The sequence below is a fragment of the Protomyctophum bolini genome (assembly GCF_963924005.1).
Source record: "Protomyctophum bolini genome assembly, chromosome: 23".
NCBI classification, from domain to species: Eukaryota; Metazoa; Chordata; class Actinopteri; order Myctophiformes; family Myctophidae; genus Protomyctophum; species Protomyctophum bolini.
The window spans coordinates 308,917-318,625 of NC_137884.1; the positions used below are offsets into that span (position 1 = coordinate 308,917).

The 9,709-nt window shown below is 41.4% G+C and overlaps 1 pseudogene across 1 annotated transcript; it reads left to right on the top strand.

Moving 5' to 3' along the window:
• The first annotated feature begins 1,097 nt into the window (after nucleotides 1-1,097).
• On the top strand, nucleotides 1,098-9,185 carry LOC308310584 (aldo-keto reductase family 1 member B1-like; annotated as a pseudogene). Its single transcript has 10 exons — nucleotides 1,098-1,163; nucleotides 2,783-2,935; nucleotides 4,454-4,570; nucleotides 5,234-5,311; nucleotides 5,531-5,653; nucleotides 5,779-5,885; nucleotides 6,168-6,249; nucleotides 8,004-8,072; nucleotides 8,250-8,332; nucleotides 9,155-9,185. The product of its transcript is annotated as an aldo-keto reductase family 1 member B1-like (transcript).
• The last annotated feature ends 524 nt before the right edge of the window (nucleotides 9,186-9,709 follow it).

Consider the following 9,709-nt stretch of genomic DNA (forward strand, 5'->3'; position numbering starts at 1 on the left):
AAGTACTATTACTTGTGTTAAAATGTAACGGATAAAAGTAAAAAGTAGTCAGAAAAATAAGTACTCAGTAAAGTACAGATACTCGAAAAAAAGTACTTACAGTAACGAAGTACTTCGTTACTTCCCATCTCTGATAATAATAATAATAATAAATGTAATAATAATACTAGTACTACTATAGGCCTACTAATAATAATAATAATAATGATAATACATTTTATTTATAACACACTTAACATTTGAAACAAATCTCAAAGTGCTACAAAGCATATATATTCAAAAGGAGAATAAAAATGAAAACATGCATGTTCTCCACGTGTCCCCTAGGGTATACCCTCACAAAAAACATGCAGTAATCCTGGTATCTAAACTACCTCCCCCTGGCCAGCCGGGGCGCCTGATGGAGGGGAAAGGAACTGGCCGGGTAAGCTCCCCCCTGCCAGATGAAAAGAAGCAGCTTGGACTCCTCATGCATAGAAGGAAGCAGGAGGTCACTCCGCTGCCCCCCCCCCAGGTTGGCAGAGGAAGTGTAGCGCCCACGATTACATTCGATAATTGACACTGGGTGAAAAAATGGGTTGCAAAATCGTGGGATAAAAATTATATTAAAAAAATAAATGAAACGTGGAACCATTTGACGTGTAGTTGTTCACATTGTCCGACTATTAGGCCTACTAACTCTAGCCCACATATACTTAAGTACTGTACTTTAGTACAGTTTTGAGGTATTTGTACTTTACTTGAGTACAAAATGTGAGTTTTCTAAAAAGTGCTGAGTCATGTTCCTACAGGGAGGCTCTAGGGCAGAAGCCTGAAATCGCACATAGACCCGTCCCACTCTTCTGTTTACCAATAGAATAGCGGAGGCGCTGTTTTCCCGAATATTTGACGATGGGATTCTCAGATTGCCAATAGAATGACTACATAAGTGGGTTGCAATCCACCCCCCCCCCCCCCTCTCTCTCTCTCTCTCTCTCTTTCTCTCTGCTGTTCAGGCGCCTTTAAATCCCAGCTTTTATACACAGACTCGCAGAGGTGTCCATGAGAGGCTGGTAGATTATACTGGTAGTTCTACAGCAGCAAATCAAACCGACATCATGATACCGTCTGTCACACTCAACACCGGAGCAAAGATGCCTGTGGTGGGCCTAGGAACGTGGAGGGTAAGGCAAGACATTTTGTCATTTTACGTGTAATCATTCAGACTTTGTCTGTTCAAGCTTGGAGCCTCAGGTTTCAATGGTGCCTGTTGGTTTATTGTACATACTATACTGTATGTCAATAGGTTACTGCAGACATACGCTGCTTCATATTTAAAGTATGGTCTTTAACACTAAGCCGTGGTCATGCACTTGTAGAAATTCATAAAAGCCAAAGGGGACTTTTGTTTTCTAGCTGTAATATGGGCATTTAGTTTTAATTGACCAGAAAAAACAAAAAAACATTAGAATGCAGATTGCACACAGTAGTCAAAAGGATGACCCCAAAAAGTCATTGAACTTATTTCCATTGTGTAAATACCGAAGATGTAAATCTGTGACCTAGAAGAGAGGATCCGGGTGCCCCCCCTCCCAAATTTCCACGGCAGTTGAATGTGGTTACTCTGGCTAGAAATACTGTTTAGATTGACCTTTTGAGAAAAAATCTGAGAGCCATAGCATACTCTCTCCAACTTATTGTCTGATATGCAATCTAAAGTGAGTGACGTCTCCCTTGACTGCAACACCATCTACCACTCTGAAACAAGGGGACCTATTTAATTTTCCTTCCCCCCCCCCCCAAGATGTAGCGATTGTCAGTGCAGTGGCGGTACATCAATCAAACAGATTTTTTCCTTCTGAATTTACTATAACTGTTGTAGCGACTACTTCTTCCCATCAATTCAAATTAGAAGTAGTGCTATGAGGCCGAGCTGTCGGCAGGAACTGTATGACGCGTTTCTTTCAATCAAATCCAGAAAGGTTCTTATTGTAGTTAAGGTGATTTATTGACAAATAAACAAGGTCCAAAAATGTACTGAAAATGTTGATAAATGAAAACGTACTCTGTTGGTATAAACGATCAAAGGATAAACGATTAAACGGTCAACAGAAAATATTGAGCCTAGAGCTCACGCCCATTCTCTCACTGAATGCCACTGCCCAGACACACAGCTGACATAAGTACAATGATTAGCAGACACACAGCAGGAGCTCATCAATCAGGTGAGGGCTGTGGCACATCGAAAACCCAAGCGTGGGAAAAAATAAACAAATAGAATAAACAACAAACAAAATGTATATTTTGGCTCCTACAATAACATTTGCACACATTCAGAACAAAAAATATAATTTCAAACTGATAACTGCCAAACACTGGATATGATGATTGATAGTGGCCACCACTGCCTCACAAAATAAAACAAGATTACACAAATCAAAGAACCGCAGACTTAGAGACGACAAATACGCTACTGCTACTCAGTCAAATCCTCACAGTTAAACAGTGTTTTACCCTGTACGATCTAGTTGTGCCTTTTGAATAAGATTTCATTTAGCCTAGTTTTAGTCACATTTTAGTCATCCGAAAAGTTGTAGTTTGAGTCTAATTTTAGTCGACTAAATAATATAAGATTTTATTTGACTAAATCTGATTTTGGTGGGCCTTGAGTCATAATGGCTTATTTTACATTTGGTTGAACACACACACACACACACACACACACACACTTTTAATCGACTAAATGAACACTGGTACGATCTACGCACAAGCTGATAGAAATCTTGTATTCTGATGATTCCAGGCAGAGCCGGGAAATGCCCAAAAGGCCGTAGGCTATAGGCACATAGATACATATGCATACGTCTATGAGAATGAAGGGGAAGTGGGTGCTGGAATCCACGCCATGATGGACCAAGGCCTGGTCAAACGAGAGGAGCTGTTCATTGTAAGTAAGGTGAGTTGTGCAGAACGCAGTAATCGCAGTATGTACATGTTCATGTGGGAGTGAACCAAAGATGTGCACGGATGAATCCGACACGTTTCTTCAAGTAGGTCTTGGAATAGTTTGTTTGGTATATCCATATTTTTGAGTGGTGCAACCACTCCCTTATGGAGCTATGTGTGTGGCTGGATTGCTGGCTGGCTGGGTATGAGCACGAAAATAGCATGGTTGTTTTTCACCACCTGTGTGCAACCTAACACGCGCACAAACACACACACACACACACACACACACACACACACACACACACACACACACACACACACACACACACACACACACACACACACACACACACACACACACACACACACACACACACACACACACACACACACACACACACACACACACACACACACACACACACACACACACACACACACACACACACACACACAAACTGTATATATGATGTTTTCGGGTGGGCCAGTACAGTACAGTGACAATACAATACAGTACAGTAGAGGGACCCCAACATGGTAATTAACTCACCAGAATCGGTCCGGCCCCCTGGGCACGTTCCTGGGGGTCTGGATGTTCCGGGGACTCCCCGGGGACCCCCACATGGTAACTGTCATTTCTCTACCGTTTCGGGTGTGGGGCGGCTTGCCGGAACCGGGCCGGCACCCTGGCAATTAGCAACGTTTCCACATGCATTAAATTCTGTTCATTCAAATATGCAAAGTGAAGCTTCAAAATGGGTTATACATAAAGTCATGGTGCCAGAAGGGTTCTCACCCAGGCCAGGCCTGTGTCAAAGTGTCCCTGAGAAAGAGGGTATGCACGTGACATCATCATCATACCCGGAAGTTATGCGGGAACGCCTACTGAGTGGAAAATAGTTACTTTCTGGCCTTGACAGCCCTTACAACCAAACAAACTATCTGATTGCATTAAACAACATTGAACTCACTTTGACACCATCAGCTGGGTGAAACGGAAACAATAAAGGTCTACCTCATTAATAGTTAACTATTCATAATAGTTGACTATTAATAACTATTGCACTGTATTATTGTTACACTGCCAGGTTTGATCTCATTTCACTACTACTAGTACTGTATTACATACTGTGAGTCTGTGATTATACCAACAATCCAGAGAATTTGAGGCTTACTCTAATTCGGACTAAATCCAGGCTAAAACATTTAGCCTGGCAGTTTTTTTTCTCCACTGCCTTTAATTACAAAGCATGCGTTTTATACTACCTTATTATGAGGACATACCTAAACCATATTTATTCTTTCTAAGTTCCATGATTTTTATATTTCACTAAGGGAGAATTGCTTTGCAGCTGATCTGATTGCATAGAGCCATAAGCCATATTGTTTATAAAGAGTCAGGAGACAAGATGTCAAATTATCTCCCGTGGAGTGACAAGCTTTGACTGCGAGGAAAGCATGCAACATGTCCTCCCTCCTTATGCAACTTTGAAACTATTATAAACTTATATGTTTTCTCTTATAGTTATGGTGCACCTTCCACATTCCTTCCCTGGTGAGGGGTGTGTGTGAGAAGACTATGAAGGCTCTCCAACTGGACTACCTGGACCTCTATTTGGTCCATTTTCCTATGGGCTTCCAGGTACAGACAGTAGGAATCAAAAAATGAAAAGGGTCAGGTATTTCTTTTCAACAGTGACACCATGTGGCGATGCAAGGTATCCCAGAACATCTGCTCTTATATCAAAATGCTAACACAGATGCAAGGTCTAGCAGAAATCTGTGGGTTTTTATGACATTGAGAAGTGGATGTCTGTGGATCAGATAAAGCTACACAAAATGGCAACATCATCATCACCACCACCACTACTACTACTACGACGAGCACTTATCCAAGCAAAGTTACAACAAAAACTGAAAAAAACTATTCCATGCTACTGGCACAACATAATACACATACATATTCAATTAGTTATGTCCAAAGGAAAGATGATTGTTCAGTTGTTGTGCCGGTGAGGTGAGAAACACTAGAGGGGCTTATTTGAGAACCTCACCACTTACACTACATACAATTAGAACATATTAATCTGTACTTTCATCAGTGCCCTCGTTTTCAAAATGATGGCATGTGGTGTGGTGGCCTAGGAGTGAGTCCTGTGAGTCATTTTAATGTCCCTGGCATATTATATCTTAGGCCAATCGGGAAAAATGCAATTTAGTTTTTATTAGATTTTATTTTCTCAACATCCTGGGTTAATCTCTTGCTCTGACCTCCTGTTTGTGTTTATTATTTCTACATGTGCAGCCAGGAGACTCCCTATTTCCTTTTGATGAGGACGGCAAGGTCATTCCTGATGGCAGCAACTTATTGGACACCTGGGAGGTAAACAGTAAAGACTATAAAGGCAACTAAGGAGTGAGCGAATGAGTGAGTTTGGGAGGAAGTGTGGGGAAGCAACGGTATTAGTGAGGGAGCAAGTGAATGAGTGCACTGCCTTCACGCATGTGGAAGCATCACTGCACGATGGGAATGAGAAAGATACCACTCCACTACATTTTAACTGAAGATGAAAATAATAATTCCAGCATTCCATTTGTCCAGGCAATGGAGCAGCTGGTGGATGCTGGCTTGGTCAGAGCCATCGGTATCTCCAACTTCAACAAGGCACAGACTGAAGCCATTCTAAACAAGCCAGACCTCAAGTACAAGCCGGCCACGAACCAGGTGAGCATCAAGTCATCAACACCCTTTATAACAGGCCAAAATAGAAGTCATTTTGACTCGTTCGGTCAAGGATGAAAGATCATGCCACGTGACGTTGATAAAATTGAGTGTGTGTGTCCCTCTAGATTGAGTGCCACCCGTATCTGACACAGGACAAGTTGATCAACTACTGCCACTCACAGGATATCTCAGTCACAGCCTACAGCCCCCTGGGGTCCCCTAACAGACCTTATATATTCTAAATCCTCCAGTTCTCTGAAATAAATATTTTCACGATTTTTCAAAAAGAGCAGACCTACAAGCTCATACCGAGTGGCGCGCTATCAGCTTGTAGATCTGCCATTTTTCAATAGCTAAATTATAACATGTTTAAAACACCAAAAGGGGTTCCCGCCCAAAATGGGATAAAGCTAAAGTTGTGTTAGGTCAAATTGTTATGCATTATACAATAGTACAGCCTGATCTGCTAAGCTATGCTGTGTCATGTATTGTACATCTATGACATTTCCAAAAGGGCTCAACGCGATGAACCTACTCTGCTTGAGGAACCCAAGATCAAGGCCATCGCTGAGAAGTACAACAAAACCCCAGCACAGGTAGTAGAGCAAACCGTTGCTAAGTTTTAACATAATCGTCATAATTTCGACCCCTTTAGCTGTTTTGGGTGCGTTTGTACAATTATACAGTCTTCTCTCCAAAGCTTGACATGAATTCAGCCACAACAAAAACTAATTTACCAAAACATATCTCAATTTTTTCAGTCCTCTAACTCAAGGAAATCCCTACAAATAACAAAATCTCTTTATGGCATCATATTTAGAGCAGTAAAACAGAAAGTGGATCTCATTTTCATATAACAAGCAGTATCTCTTCCTCTGGAGTGGCATTAAACCTGCCAGTCTCCAGTGCTAATGGCAATGTTCCAGACCGTATTTGAGCACAGAGGGATCGTTGTCTTTTGTTTAAGTTATACTTCACATAAGATTCTGCAGTGTAGCTGCCCTTTATGTGACAATGCACAATTGTATATTTGTACAAAATTATTGCGAACGCAGTGATTGCGAACGCAGTGAGCACTTACTATGAGACCTAGCAGATCATGTCTGTCTGTGTGTCTGTCTGTCCCGCTATACGTCCAAATATGGAGTGTACGTCCAAATATGGAGTGTGTTGCATCAATCACAAACAAATCACTCAGCTCCATATATGGGCACAAAAGGGGCCAGGTCCACATATAAAGTAACAGCGGGACAGACACACAGACAGACAGACATGATCTGCAGGGTCTCAGCTGCGTTCGCTTCCCGCGTTTGCGCGTCTTACTGGTGTCCTCTGCTTTTAAAGACGGTTTTAGCGGTGTGATATGTCTTGTTGCACATTGACCCACATTGACCAGTGATTCAACGTATGGAAATCAATGGCCCAAACCACACCAAAGGGTCAAGACAGTTTTAGCATTAACTCCTTGCAACCGTTTGGACCCAAGGAGTTGCATGGTGACCCTTTGGTGTGGTTAGGGCTTAACTCATCCTAACTACTGGGAGCAGTGGGGAAGTGCAGGGATGGATCTCACATATTACAGATGCATTCTGATGTCTCCAGTAGGTACATTAAAGTGTCTGTCCTTACAATAGAACGAAACGTTTCAGGTAATAAATTAGCAAAAGTCACCCTTTAACCAATGAATTCTTATTTATTTTCTTCTAGCTAGTATTACTGTGTAGTACAGTAAGCGTACAGTACACTGTAATGGTAACCGGATAGGTGGGCTCTAGTCAAAGTAGCCAATCTACAAGCTCACAAGACTTTGCATTGTGATGTATTCTTAGCTTGTAGACCTGCAATTTCTGAAGAGTGTAGAAAAACCTTTAATAATAATAAAAGGAAAACATAATAATAATGTTGTCCTATAATAACATGCCCAAAATAGGGATGCGGGATGTGGTTTAAAAATGTATCATGCTCAATATGAACTACATAGCTAGCTGGAATCTCAAGGTCCCAGGCACCTACCCATCTGAGAATGTGTTACTTTACTCTAGCAAATTTAAACTTTACTGTATTTAATCTTTATTTAACCAGGCAGGGCAAGATTAAGAACAAATTATTAGTAGTTGCTCAATACCATGAGGCTGTGTAGCTTAATAACGTCCCTAACTAAGCACACATACAGTATAGGATCTTTACAGAAACATAATCAAAGGACGTTTTCATCAAACAAGCCAAAGCTGGCCTTTCACGCCGTTTGCATATATGAAGGGTCCCGTTATGTTTGTCTAGGCACCAAGCAGTCTGCGTTCAAGCCAATTTTAAAAGATTAGATTATTTTGTTTCTCTAGGTTCTTATCAGGTTATCGAGAGGAACGTGATCGCCATTCCCAAATCTGTGACGCCACATCGAATCAAGGAGAACTTCCAGGTAATTGACTGTGCAATCACATTGTGGAACAAAAACCCCTGATGGAGGATGGGAGGGGGGGGGTACAGTAAGTCATTGCATGATTTAATGTACAATAGCAAGAGATTCCTTAGCTCCTTATTGCAGATCTGCCGACTCTGTTGTCCTTCTGTGACTGTCTGTCTGTCTCTCGCTCAGGTGTTTGACTTCAAGTTGAGTGAAGAAGACATGGAGACCATTCAGAGTTTTAACAGGAACTGGAGAGGTTTCCCCATGAACTGGTGAGTGGACATACTCATGTAATGTACAATAAATTATATATGTAATATTGTTTATTGGTGACAATGTATAATTTACAAAATGCCTTATGGATGTGGATGTATCCCATTGGGCACCAATCTACTAGGGAACGATGCAAATTGGGAATCCATGCCCCGCCCGGTTATGCAATACATATCTGCATATCTATCGGATCGGTCTCCATATATGCCTATACACTACTTTACATGTGAAGGTGTGTTGCAGTAGAGACCTCTAATCTAAGATCCTCTTCTGTTCTCTACAGGGGCTCAAACCACAAAGATTTTCCACTGAATGCAGAATACTAATTCATCAGGGGCTTGACTGCATTTAGGACCGAAGACTGAAGTTCTGTCCGTTTGCGGGAAAATAGTCATGAAACCTAGCGTCCCTATTCTGGGGCAAGAGTTTTTTTTTAAAGGGCAGATCTATAAGCTTGCATTGAGACGCATGGTGAGTTGTAGATCAGATACTTTTGGTGAAGAGATTTGGTGTAGAGGGGGCGAGGGGGGAGGAAGAGCGAACCAAGTATATAGCCATAGGTGACCCGGGTCAAGTACATTTATAGGGTTAGAAGTGATTAATGGACTGTACCAGTTCCTAGCACAACCTTCAAAATGGGTTGTGTACAATGTACACATACAGTATGTGTATATGCAGTGTTCTTAAATGCCACGATTCATGTTGAAAGTGTTTAAAACCCCCCCTTTTTTTAACTATGTGGCTGATATTGATGTTTAGAGATTTAGTCAGTCGTTTGTATCTAGTTTGTTTTATATTGTGATGTTTTATGTGTCCCCCAGGAAGACTAGCTACCGCGACAGTGGACGCTAATGGGGATCCAAATCCGAATAAAGAATGAAAGAATAAAGTAGACAATTGAATAACACGGGCTTGACCCTTTAAAGCTGTCACAAACTTTTACTCATTAAATAATTTTTCTCAAGCAAGTGCCCGACTAATTTGCTTGTATTATTGTTTCGTAACATAACTAACAAAATAAAAAAACTGATTTGTTGACATTCAACATCTAGCTTCACTAGGGGGCTCTCTCTCTTGATATAATTTCCTTCCTGCACAATATACAAGAACCTTGTCCGACATTATTCCCCAAATTTAGTTTGGTGGTCCATTACTTTCAATGACTATTAAATATTTCTAATGACAGATCATGCCCAACTAGTCATTATGTATTTATTTTCCTCAGCCATTTTAACCCCAATTTAATCGTCCATAATTCCTCTCCACACACAGTTGTGTGATATCACTTATGTTGAATCCTACCGACTCACCTGCCAGTGAGGAGCCCCCATCGGAATGACGCAGAGCCTCATCCCAGCCCTACCGACAAGTGCCGC